At 39.5% G+C, this 13,858-nt stretch overlaps 1 pseudogene across 3 annotated transcripts in view; it reads right to left on the reverse strand.

Moving 5' to 3' along the window:
• Positions 1–2,731: 2,731 nt before the first annotated feature.
• LOC309370744 (heparan sulfate glucosamine 3-O-sulfotransferase 1 pseudogene) overlaps positions 2,732–13,858 on the reverse strand; it is an 83,138-nt pseudogene continuing 72,011 nt past the window's right edge. For all 3 annotated transcript variants that reach the window (XR_014173480.1, XR_014173481.1, XR_014173482.1), the window contains one exon: positions 2,732–4,956. The product of XR_014173480.1 is annotated as a heparan sulfate glucosamine 3-O-sulfotransferase 1 pseudogene (transcript). The remainder of the gene's footprint in view (positions 4,957–13,858) is intronic.

Here is a 13,858-nt window from a genome sequence, read left to right on the forward strand (position 1 = left end):
CTACAACTCCCATCATCCCTGACCACTGGCTATGCTGGCTGGGGCTGATGAGTCCAACAACATTCAGAGAACCACAAGCTTCCCACCCCTTATCAAAAGCATGATAGTAGAAGTAGAAAACAGAGCTAACAGAGCAGCCCATGATAGACTTGATGTTGCTCCTGATGATGGTTGCACTAATCAATAAGCAGCAACATACAAAAATGCCTGGATGATGCCCCTTAAGCCATTCTATGCCCCTTCTACTTGCTGCCTGGAAGAGTCCAATGCATAGCTGATGCCATAGTTCAGTCATTAGGATATATGGTACCCATCAGAACTCCCTTCAGGGAACAGTTAAAAATTCCCAGACACTCAGGACACAAGTTGGTGCTGTGGAACAGGAAGGAGGAAGTGCAATTCCCAGCTGCTTCTTTTTATTTAAAGCAAGAGTGAGGACAACCAGGACAAGTTGGTTTATCACAACACTGCTGGCTACTGCTCCATACAAAGCCCATTGAGTCCTGGGTCTATGCAGCTAAATTGTGATTTGGGGGATTATAAAGTCCATACATATGTCTTTTACTTGCTTGTTCTGTAGCAGGCCATTGATGTGTAGTGAATAAAGTACAGTCAAACCTCAGATGTTGAACGTCTCGGCAGCTGAACGCCAACAACCTGGAAGTGACTGCTTCCATTTTTGAATGTGAGGCACATTTCTCATTTTTAAAAAATTAGATTTGCCAGCCTCCCTTTGATCCTCAGTTTTCAAACATTTCGGAAGTTGAATGGATTACATTCGAAAACCAAGGTTTCACTATACTGTATAGGCATTAGCCTTTGCCTCCAACCTTCAGTATTTTTTTGTATCCAGTAGCACTGTTGGTTGTTATTGATAGGCAGCCAAAAGGTGGTCAGTTCAATGTTTTCCCATGGCAGGTATGTCCCGCAGCTTCTTAGCATAGTTCTGCTCTTCCTAGTACATCACAGAATCATAGAATTGTAGAGTTGGAAGGGAGTTTGAGTTTCATCTAGTCCCCCCAACCCCCACAAAGCAGGAATCACAACACATAGCCCCACATCCAATTTGAAACCATACCAAACCCTGCTTAGCTTTGCTATTGTCATCTGGCAGAAGCTTGCTCCCCAGTGCAATGCTATTGTTTGAAGTGTTTCCCTGACAGCCTCACTTCTACAACAGGACTCCAGCCATTCTCTGCAGCACCAAGGGGGTTTACAATCATGCTTCTTCCTGACAGAGAAAAGGCATGCAAGTTTTTCAATATCAGCCTTCCTCAAACTGAAGCACCCCAGAGATCTTAGACTACCACCTTCATCAGCTCCAGCCATCAGGGCAATGATCACAAATAATGTGGAGTCCAAAAAATAAAAAATACAAATCTGGAGCATGTGTGTGGAAGGAGATTGGAAAAAGCCACCTGTTTGTCTGGAGGAATGATGGCTATTTTCTGACTGTGTTTTTGCAGCCAGGTGACTTGAACCCCTGTATGCCCATAGCCCTAAAGTCTGTTAGTTGCATAGCTCCTGTTTCTATACCACGGAGGTCTATCCTAAGGAGTATTATGGTGTCTTTTAACTGTTGCATTCTGTTTTGCATATGTGGTGTGCAGGGTGATGGCCTGAGCTTGTTCTTCTGTCACCATGCATTCATTGATTGGTTCCTTCCATGCATACCTGCCAATGTTGCTGCATTATCACTTGTTTCAACTGGCATTGTTTGACTGGTTTGCCTAGCTGCTGGCAGTGCACAGGATCAATTGACATTATGTAGACATTATGTTTGGACTCATCTACACAGCTGCAAATAGAACGTTTTAAGTGTTGTAAAGGGCAATATACAAATGTGACACCAGATGGTGACAGTGGGCTATGCAAAATTCAATGTATTTTTCAAAAAATTTTTAAAAAGCATTTTCACAGCGTTTTTTTAATTGTGTGTAGATTCCATCTTGGTATAGCTGATGTAGTGAGTCTGTAGTACCGAGCCTCCTTTCCATGTCTTTGACTGGACTTCTCTCTCTCTCTTTCTCATCTTTCCAACTTCCTTTGGCACCTTGCATTACCCATTCTTGGTGATCTTATTCATGTTCATAGTTTTGACATATTTCAACAAGTTATTAAAAAACTCTTTCACCACTGGTGGTAACAATCATACTTCAAACATTTCTTTTTTTACTAAAACATATCTTAAGATTTCTGTCTGATGCTCTGCCCAGAAGCTAGTCAACCATATTCATATTTGGATGGCATAAAAATGCATGTGTCTTAGTTAAAGCTATCACCAATTCCCTTGCAACAATTGGCATTTATATGCACCTATCAAATCCACTAAAGTAACCAACTAAATTTTACTAGCCAGCTTCCTTTACACCTATTTGTGTCAGCCATTTAAAGAGAACCAACTTTTGTAAGGTTTTCTTGCTTGGGCCCTGTGGTGGGAGACCAAGCAAGTGAACATGTAAGTTGTTATTTACATTAGTCTGCTCCATCTGGAGTAGGGTGGCCATATTTCAAATAGTAAAAACCAGGACACCAGAAGAACAGAAATCCCCCCCCCCAACGTCAATTCCGCCTTTGAAATCCTGGTAATGACCAGGAAAATCTGGACATATGGCAGCCCTAATATGGAGCCATGCCTGCAGTTCTATAAAGTCCAGAGCAAAATAACCTTCATTTTGGTGGATGGGTGGGTACGAAAAGTAGCATATTTAAAAAGAGAGACAACCATTACTTTATCAAGTAAAAATATATTATAAACAAACAAATTCTAATGCATTCATGTAGATGTATAGTTTTATAGATAAACCAGAAACCCATACTTGATATTTTGAATATTGTGTGTATAGTATACAATACCACATGAAGTTACTTTGCACTCTGAGTACATCTTATGATTTGCAAATAGATATTACAAAAGTTACTCCACACTTTGGAGAGCAGGCAATTAAACTTTTTTTTTTGCAATAAATTTTGTGCCAAATTAGTTATATAAACTATTGGAACAAATGGTTACAAAATACAAACAAGACCAATAATTGTGTATTGATGAAGGGTATTTTTTTATATAAAAAAAGTAAGTGGCTCATGATTTTTGTGATTAAATGGACACTTGTGTACTTTTTGATGTCTACTGTGTAAAATGGGATTATTTTAGAGCCCTCATTTGTTTGCATTGGAGATATGAAACGCTTAACACTTGTATGAACAGGTTAAACGGCTTTATACCCATGCACATGATGAATGTCTTACTTAATATAAAGACCCTACATAGAGGGAGCCATAACAGGGAGCAGCCTTGAGGCTCATTTAAGTGAGATATACTTTTTACAATCATTATTTCACAACAAAGATTTTAAATTATATAATGGGACCACTTCAAGTCATCTTTTCTTCTAATATATAATTATTTCACTGTATGAAAAGTTATAGAAATCAATCCCACTGTCATGGAGCTAGATAGAAAAATAAAAGCAGTCAACAAAACCTGAAGGTTAGAATAATACCATTTCAGTTACACAACCCCTATTTTTTTTGTTATACATCGGTTAAGGAATGGTTTTCTGTGAAACTCCATTTGCTTATAACTTTGAATAAAGAGAGACAAATGAGTCATCTTGGCTATACAAGTGTAAATCTGAAATAACTCCATTGAAGTCAGTGGACTTGGACTGGTGCAATCAAGTTCATTATTGTAGTTAAAAGCCAACACTAAGCCTATTGCCCCCAAGTACACTAAAGAGTGTCCGCCATTAATGCAATTGACTTCTAGTGTTAAACCCAGGGAAGAAAACTCTGGTCTTCATATCAAGTTGGATGCAACTCAGAGTTTATGAGAAGTGCTTGAAAATAAATTACTGCAGGACATTAGAAAACAAACAAACTGCCTCCCCCCGCAAGTTACTAATGCCAGTCAAAGGAATGATTAATCATTCTGTAAAAATTTGCATTGTGCTCTCTGAAGTAGGAGTAAAGTTGCTCTAAAACAGTACTGTTGACAACAGGATGTGGCCGTCCTTTTGATTCATGTAAACATCTCTCCCTTCCATCACTCCTAATGCAATAGAACCCCTTGGTCTGGTTAAAATAAAAATTTGAAGACATAATTCTGGATGGCAGGTTCAGAAATCTTTCCACTTTTTGTAATTCAGGAAGAGGGTCCTTGATCAAGGTATTTCCATCTACTATGTGAATCTGATCCAAATGGAAATGTTTAAGCCACCTCTCCATGTGGATGTCATACAGGCTTCGCTGGATAGCCTTGTATTTGGTATTAAGTGCTCCATTTTTAATAACAATGTCTTCAAAGAGCTGAACAGGCTTGTGGCTTTCCAGCCTGTTGTAATAGACTTGGGTATAATCAGAGATAACTCTCTCTGTGGGGTCTCTTAGAATAAGCAGCAGTTTAATGGAACTATTCATATCATGAATCCTTTCGGGAGCCTGTGGCGAGGTAAAATAGCCTGGTGTTTTCTCAATAGTTATTTGATTTTCATATGAAAATGGCATCAGGCCCCTGTACCAGTCAATTCCTTTCACGTAATTCTCATCCCAGTCGAAGAAGTGAACTTCAGTAGCCGCTACCACAATGTTTGGGTGAACATCCAACATTTCAAGTAAGGCCCTGGTCCCTCCTTTGCGAACTCCGATGATGATTGTGTGAGGTATCCGTCTGCTCGTTCCGGGAGGTCTCACTTGTGCTGAATAGTGTTCACTCTTATTGCTGAACAGCATCACTTGGGACTTCAGCGTCTCCATGAGAGCCCCGTTCTCAACTGGAGCGCCATGGGCATGAGTCAGCAGAAGGTATGCTGACACCAGTAGAAAGGCCATGTGGAGAAGAAGGAACTCTCAGTGCAAAATGCAGTTGTGCTGGTCTGATGAAGCAATGAGCACGTGTCCCCGCAAGGAGGCAGCTGATGGAACTGGGGCCAAAGCAGCGACAAATTTCTCAAGCATCTGTGGGACAGAAAGAACAGGACAGCAATCAGCATCTTGTTTACCTGAACTCTATAGCAAAAGACTTGCATATGGAACCTGACACCTCTAAAAAGCCATGACAGAAAAAAACAACCCAACATACATACATATAGAAATAGTGAGACTTGTGCTTTCACCTGCAAGTTTTGAAGGCAAGTGAGGTTTGGTCATTTTGTTCAAAATAGCACCACTTTACAGACCAGGGATGGGGAGACCTTCTCAGCCCAAGTGCCACATTCCCTTCTGGGCAACTTTCTGAGGGCCAAAAGTCAGGGCTACAGCAATAAATGTAAATTTTTACCATTCTACAGTAAGCTAGTTTCTACACACACTCACAAACCACTTTCTTGGCTACATCGAAACAAGCAAGAGGCATTATTAATGTTCAAGGACACAGGCCAGTCGGGCAAAAGTATTTGGGATGTGAAACAGGGTTTGTGTGGCCTAGAGAGAGAGTTCTGAGGCCAGATAGAGAGAACCTGAGGGCCAAGTTTGGTCCCTGGGCCCTGAGCAGCTGACAGAATGAAAAAAGGCGAAAAATAAAATTATTCATTTATTGGGAAATCAAGAACTCTGTAAACATGTTGAAGTGGGGCTGTTCAGCAAGTCTTAGTTAGCTTTCCTCCCCAAAAAAACCTCCCTCCCAGAAAAGAGACCAGAGTAATTATTTTTTTCCTTTTGGATCTAATGGGAGACCTCCATATCATATCACAAGCAGCTTTCAATCATCTCCAAAATATTAAAATTAATTTGCTCTGTGGAATGAGGGAGGCTGCCATTTAAGAAACAAGCTCAAGCTCCCTTAGATGTGTTGAACTAGTTGTGCAGTTCCCATCCAGAGTTTGTAATTACAAAGTTTCTCTTCCAGTTTGGTGTCCTTTCATATATTCACATGTTTCCTACTAAATATGTTCAACATATGAAAGTTATAGACATATTTGTTTTGTGTTCTATTGTTTTGTACAGTTAATCCGTTCACCAATTTTTTGTTCCCTACTATGCTAGAAATCCCTGGGCAATTATTTCCACCCCTTATTGAAATTTAGACTTGCAGTGTATGAACAAAGTTATGAGCACCTTGAACTGTCAAGACAATACTCTTTAGGAGAGTTGGCTGTATTCTATTGTTCATTTCCCCTATCATTTTCAACCTCTATGATCATTAGAGTTAACATTGCAATAGAAGTTCAATGGATGTAGGCCCCCAGGAGGATATAACTGTCTTTGGCATTGCAAGTTGGTAGTTTTTAGAAGTTTCTCCATGTGGTAGGTCACAGGCTCAGAGAATAAGACCCACACAAAATGTCAACACAAAGAATCCCTCATCTGTTATTTTGGGAAGGTTACATTTTCAATTTCAGCAGGTCAGGTTGAGACTGTAGCTCTGTTGAAGGTGTGAAGCAAATGATAAAATAGCAATAGGTAAAAGCTAACTTGGTTCCAACTACCTGAACAATAGTCCAAAGATAATGCCAGCTGTCAAGCAGTGAATCTTTTGTCTGTGCAGCTTGAAAATTTGTATATTATGCAAAATGAAAGGCACTTCTTTGAAATGGAAATAAATGCCATGTTTTTAAAAAAATAATGACAATTTTCCAAAGGAAGATGGAAATGCCATTGAAAACAATGTTCAATCAATGACTTTAAGTGTAAACAAGATCTGGTTTCATATTGATTCACAATGTCCTAATTAAGTCTATGGAAAGGCAAATCATTACACATGGGAAAACAGTTCCCTTTCAATATCTAGCACTATGGAAATAAAATGATTCTTAGTCAGACTAAGCAAGTATTCTTGCTGTAATAAGGAATATTTTACTTCCACTCCACAGGCTGTAACACACACATTTTAGAAACTCAAATTATTATTTACTGAACATCATCATGAATGTTAACACAAAATGTTTACTCACAATCATATGGGTACTGATACAAAATATTGACTGCAAGTGTCATCTGTAAACACACTGTGCTTGAGAACAGCTTTGCGTCTTATCTGAAATTCCTCTCTCTCTCACACACACACACCTTACAGTACTGAGCGCACACACAGCTATGATATGCCTTTCATCAGTTTTGGCTGGTAGCCCAGAAGTGGCATAGCGTGAGTTGCCAGTGCCTAGGACAAGACACAAAAGGGGGCGGCATCACCATGGGAAAGGGGGCTAGCATATCGCGGTGGATCCTCCTCCCCCAATTTTTAGCACAACCTCTGAGATGCGGGCTCTCCCAGGTGGTGCTGGACACAGACTCCAACTGCCCAACTGGAGCCCCTCCATCGCTGTGGCTCACCCTGCACCAGCCATTTCAGCTCTCTATAGGATATTCACAGGAAGCTTCGCCAGTGCAGCCTACGAGCTGGTGCACTGTCAGTCAAGGTTCACACAGCTGACACTCTGGCAGCGTCCCAACATCCCTGCAACTGCCTGCTCCCATACAGAGGCCTGGACTGGGGGCTCTGTGATGCCACAGGGGCCCTGTTTGCCTTTGAACCAAAGTGGGAGCATGAGAGAGCCAAGGGGGCCAACTGGCACAGAAGCAATCCAGGGTGCATGGCAGTGGTGGCAGCCATAGCATGTGAGAAGCATGTGGTGCATGTGCCTCTGAGCAAAGGATGCGGAACTAAGGTGCTGAAAGGAGTGGGCAGCGAGATAACTGGCTGCCTGAGAGACGCTCATACTGTGTTGCTGAAAAAGGATACATCTCCCTCCCAGTTTTGCAGCACCTTTGGGACCGCTGCAGTGCTTGGGTTACGCCCCTAATAATTTTTGTGCCTGAAGCAGCTGCCTCTGCGCCCCCTCTCAGACGAACATCAATGGGCCCAGCTGCACCCCTATCTGGACAGGAATAATAATAATAATAATAATAATTTTATTATTTATACCCTATTTATCTTGCTGGGTTTCCCCAGCTAATCTGGGCAGCTCCTTGCAGAATAATAAAAACTCAATAAAACATCAGATATTTAAAACTTCCCTAAACAGGGCTGCATTCAGATGTCTTCTAGAAGTCAAGTAGTTGTTTGTTCCTTTGACATCTGAAGGGAGGGTGTTCCACAGGGATGGTGCCACTACTGAGAGGGCCCTCTGCCTGGTTCCCTGTAACTTCGCTTCTCGCATTGAGGGAACTAGCAGAAGACCCCTGGAGAAGGACTTCAGTGTTCAGCCTGAGCGATGGGAGTGCAGATGCTCCTTCAGGTATTCTGGGCTGATGCCATTTAGGGCTTTAAAGGTCAGCACCAACACTTTGAATTGTGCTCAGAAAAGCACTGGGAGTCATATAGTGGTGTTTTACTATTCAATATTTTATACATGTTTTTATCATTTTTAGTTGTTTTAAATTTTTCTGAACTATTGTTTTTTGTTGCTGGTTTTATTTTGATGTTCTTTTATTGTAATTAAACACACACACATACTGTTTATATGGTATTTTATGTCCATGCTTTATTTTTATACTTCCAGATTTTCACTTCTATCTGCATTGTCCAGATAACATTTTCTTAATGAGCAGTAAAAAGGTAAAAGAGCAGTACAGTAATGCAAATAAATAAAGGATTACTTTATTTATAGCCTGCCTTTCTTCCATAATGAAATTTAAGGTAGAATGCTCTGACCAGACCCAGACCAACAAGATGGTCCTCAGACCATGACCCACTTGCAATTTCTTTGTAAATGAAAACTGTGATTCCCAGTATGATTTGTGCTTCCATAGGCTAACCATGGAAGTATGAAATACATTCAGTCCTTGGACTCAGCTATACAGCAACAAATAAAACATTTTAAATGTTTTGTAAGGTGCAGTATACAAATGTGACAATAGACGGTGACAGTGAGCTATGCCAAATTCAGTGTATTTTTCAAACCTTTTTTTTTTAAAAAAAGTATTTTCACAGCAGTTTTTATATGTGTGTAGATTCCACCCTTGTCACAGACAGCTCTAGCAAGTTTGCAGATTCATTTATTATTCTATATGGCAAAAGTTGCTGCTGAAATAAAACATTACGTAGGAATATATTATGAGGGATAATCTGATTCGGAATGCATTATAGAGCTGAAGACTAAATGGATCAAAACTGCCTGTGGGAGCAATTCCATTGAAACAACCATTCCAGATTCAGCCTAAGAGAATTGATTGATTTTGATGAAGCTCAGAGATGTTAGTTCCTGTGGTTATGTTATAATTGATATGTGACTATAAAGACGGTTTAAACTAGATTTAGATTACAATCCTATTACTTAGGAGTAAGTCCCATTGAACTCAATGGGGCTTACTTCTGAGTAGACATGTGTAGGACTGTGCTGTTAGAGCAGCTAATTGAAATGTGTTATCTAAATAATATCTGTATTTTATCATCTTGGTGGAATTAAATGCACAGTTTCAGTAGGCAATATGAATGAGTTTGTATAATAAAAACAATGGATTTGAAATTGCAACACTGCACATTCTCCCTATCTCACAGTACATTTGCAATAGCTCCATGGTGCATAATTAAAAAATTAGTTCTGTCTCTCCCACCCCCCAGCTCCCTAGTACAGCATCAGAATTATAGCACCTTATTACATGTTATGTTTTTCTATTATTTGGTAATGTTGTTGCTTAGATACAAAATGATATTGTGTACATTAGGCAAAAAGAAAAAGCAACACATATTAAGAAACCAAGGCTCATGAATGAAAGATGGCAAGATATTTTGAACTGCAGGAAATTTTAATCACAATGTTTGTAAGAATGAGGCCTAACAAATGATCTTAACTACATAGACAACAGAAGCTGAATCAATTTAAATTTGCATTGTGGAACCCTTCAGTTTGGTAGATCTCATAGTTTAGATTTTGCTGCGTTGAAGTTTGTAGGCCTCTAATAAGTGTTTATATGATGACACTTTTTTTTATTATTGCTGGCCAAACCTTATTTCCTTGCAATGGTCTCATGAGGTAAATGAATATTCACATAGAAGGCCAAACAAAACTGAGCACAGAAAACAGAAATTGTGGAGGAAAGAATTGAAGTCGCTTGGCTAAGATCACTAGAACTTACTTTGCTTTCATAAATAAATGCAGAATGTTATCTGCCTTTTGCACAAGGTGCAATAGGCAGCCATTGCTGTTTGAAAATATTCAAATATCCATTCCACCATTCAGTGTAAGTTTTTTGTTCTAGCCATGGCCATGACAAACCCACAGCAACAGTATGAATAAAATACAGATCATACATCCATAATAACCAACATCCCCAATGGAAGAACAACCATGATGTAAGAGAAATGTTACCAGAAACACCAACAAACCCAAATCCAGCTTAATTTCGGATTAAACCTCTGAATCAGCACAACAATTTATAGCGATTTTACCATATTTAAATTCTTTTTCCTGATTCTCACCCCCCCTTTTTTTGCAGCCAGTGCATAGATGGTCACTCTGTGTGTTATGAAGCTATTATTGTCACTCAAAATTTCCTGACAGTTCAGCAGTGGAACAGACTTCCTTGGGAGTTTGTGGACTCTTCTTCATTGGAGGTTTTTAAGCAGAGGTTGGATGGCCATCTGTCATGGATGCTTTAGTTGAGATTTCTGTTTTACTCGGGGTTGGGCTAGGTGACCCTCGGAGTCCCTTCCAACACTATAATTCTGTGATTCTATGATCAGAACTACAAACATGCTATGGGAGTCCCTTTGCCTTCCTCAATAACGTATTTGAAGGGCCTGCCTCCCAACGGTAATTCAAATGGTGTACCTGTATCACATCACGTGATTATGTGGGGCTTATATGCGATCCCCAAATATTTTATTCAAGTTGGCATCCCTGACTGGATATATGGCAAATTGATACTTTACAGGGTTTTCAGACGGCCCAGAAAAACTCCCTCCACTCCCACTAGCCTTCCAAGCATGTTTATTAGGTGGGAGATGGTCAAGTTGAATTGTGTTCTTTCTGGCTATGTTAATGCATTTTTAAGTAGAGCAATGCCACATTATCATTTAAAAATTGTTTTATTTTTTTCTTCTGTTCCCCCCCAATTTTGTAACCCACTTTGGATAAATTCCTGCTCAGAAAAGAGGTATAATGATAACAATAATAATTATATGATAATAATAAGGCGTGTTTGCATACATACACATCTGCTGCTCAAAGAAAAAAGTTCAGATACCGCATGTGCATGGCTCTTTGGAACATTGCTAATGTACATTTCAATTCCTTATTTTATTTTTCTTTTAAAGGCTTTCCCCTTTTATTTAGACATTGCCAGAGAGTATTACAGATACAATAAAGGATAGTGAAGTGGTAAACTCAAGCACCCAAAGTCTGCAGTGAAGCTACATGGTTGGTACTTGTGTTAATGAGGCATCATTTCCATTAAAAGCTCAAGAGTCAGGAACCTTGAGGAATAAAGGGAAGGGAAAAAAGCCAACAACTTGGTGGCTAAAGATATGAGTTGCAAAGCAATTGCAATTGGCTCCAGGCTTCCTTCTTACCAGGTACACAGACTAGAATAGATTAAAAAGTAATGCTATGGAAGGCATAAACTATAACTACATTAAATGGTTAGCAGGTGATGTTTTTAGATAGGCATTTTAGAAAGATTTATTTTCCCCAAGGCTAGAATTATTCCCCCCTCCCTATTCCTGATAACTTTAGGTGTAAAATTCCCTGATGAAAAAGTATAGCTTTGAGAAAATTATCTTCATTTTCTCTGCCACCTTGTCACAAAATAAATGCATGTATACGCCCACAGAGTTGTGTATCAAATTCAAAAGACCAAGTGTGATGGTTGTACATCAATCATTCTTTCAATATTGATTTGTGGTTTCCATGCAATCAACAAAGAACAAATGATAATTGAAGCCATTTGAAAGGGAACTTTCCCCTGTACAGGTCACATTCTAGAAAAGCTAAGTTGGTTTAATGAGATTCAGTCCTCTAAACGATGCCAGTTTCAAAACATGTCGTATATTATTGCAATAAAGGCTATATACGGCAGTAAATTATACAGATCTACAACAGGTTCTGTAACTGAAAGGATTTGGGGAAAGATAAAGAGACACACTATTTCCCCCCTTTTTCAACTTAAAAAAAATTTATTTAAGATAAAGTAGAAGTCTTTAAAATCCTACTGTACTTCAAGTGAAGAAAGACCAGCAAGATTTCCATGGCTTTTCCTACACGGCCTGACCCAGATCTTCATACTATGTTGGCCCAACAAATTGGAATGTGAGTGTTGGGAGTTGTCCTGGCTCACCCAGTAACTAATGGGCTTTTCTAGCAAAAGGAAGGTATAGCCAGGAAACCTGCTGCCAGGAGACTCAGGTGCTCTGCTGCTAATTCTCACATTCTGCTAATGCAGTTTCCCATATTTAAGCAGGCTGAAGCTGTCTTTCCTGCAATAAAAGTGCTGGGTTCTTTAAGGGTTTCACAGACTGGGCCGTTAGACAATTCAACAGATTCTTGAAAGGGTGGTCCTCAACTCCTCAGAAATAAAAAAAAACACCTTCAACTCTGGCAGATACTGCTGAGCATTCTGCACTTAAAAGATAGAAATCCTGTCATCTGTGAAATGATTGTGAATCATTTTCCATTAGCAAAGGGAGCGGGGAAATGTCAAGAGAGAGAAAAAAAGCCAAAGAGCCAATAATTTAACAAGTACTTAAATCCATGTTGATGCCATCTATTCTTGGTCTTTTTGGCCAAGCACATTGCATATTTTCAGTACTGAATGCAAGAAATGAACAGATGGTTAAATAGATAAAATAATAAAACATCTTGCTAATATCGCTATATTAATACATTCGGCTTTTTCTCACAGTAAGGGCTAGCACCTTAGCACATCAAGCAAATGTGGAACAGCTCATTTCAGGCATATGAAAAAAGAAGAAAACTGTGTTGCTCTGTAAGGAAAAACAACAACTTCCAAATCTGCAGTTGGGCAATACCTTTATCAGGAGAAGTATGTGGCAAGCTTTCAAGTTCTTCAATTCAGGTTGCAGATCCCAGAGGGGGTGCCATTTTTCTGCCTCCTGGGTGACATCTATGGTGTAATTAACTGTGACCTCCAATTCACAGGTGTATATGTGATGGGAAAGTTATTTCAACTATTACCTAACACTAGCACAGCGCACAATACCCATTGTATAAGTAGAGTACCAATATAAGGTAGAGAAATCACATGTATTCCTGCCTAATTTGGAATGGTGAGGATAGTACACTGCACAGATTCATTTTTGGCTGACCCTCCCGCAATTCTTTATTAATGTTTTCCTATCACATTTACAAAGGAATCAAATATATTGCCTGCACTATGGCTTACATTTGTTTGCAGACAGTCCAGTTCTGCCAAGATGAGCTGTGGCTTGCATGCTTCCTTTAGATAAGGCTCTCCTCCTCAAAATGAAATTTTATTTGACTGGCCTTAGTGCTCTGGTACTTTCCTTCTCAACATGTTTCCTAAGTTTGAGATTTCTTTGAGCATAAAAGGTTGGACTAGCATAATACTCTTGTCTTGACCCATCTTTAGTACAAGGCAATTGATGGATGCCTCACTTCTTTCTCTAATCAGATCCATGGACTATTGGCAAACCTTTACATTTGTGCTCCATGGAATTGCTGTAGAATAACATTTGGCTCCTAAACTAGACTTGATGCCTCCACAGAGGCTTTTCTGATTGGATTTTTCTCTGAACAGAGCTCTTGCCTATCAGCCAACTGTCAGCTTTAACTGACTAAGATTAAGTAGTTGCTGATATGTACCACAGAGAGTGCAAGGAAATGGACAAGAGAATACACAGGACTTTATTTCAGAAGTCTGAAATCAATATTTCTAAAACTGTGTTGCATTCCTGAAATCTTTCGACTGCATGAAACAAGAAGGGTTAATGAAAGTACTGAGC

The sequence above is a fragment of the Podarcis melisellensis genome (genome assembly GCF_964234715.1).
Source record: "Podarcis melisellensis genome assembly, chromosome: 5".
Lineage (NCBI taxonomy): Eukaryota > Metazoa > Chordata > Lepidosauria > Squamata > Lacertidae > Podarcis > Podarcis melisellensis.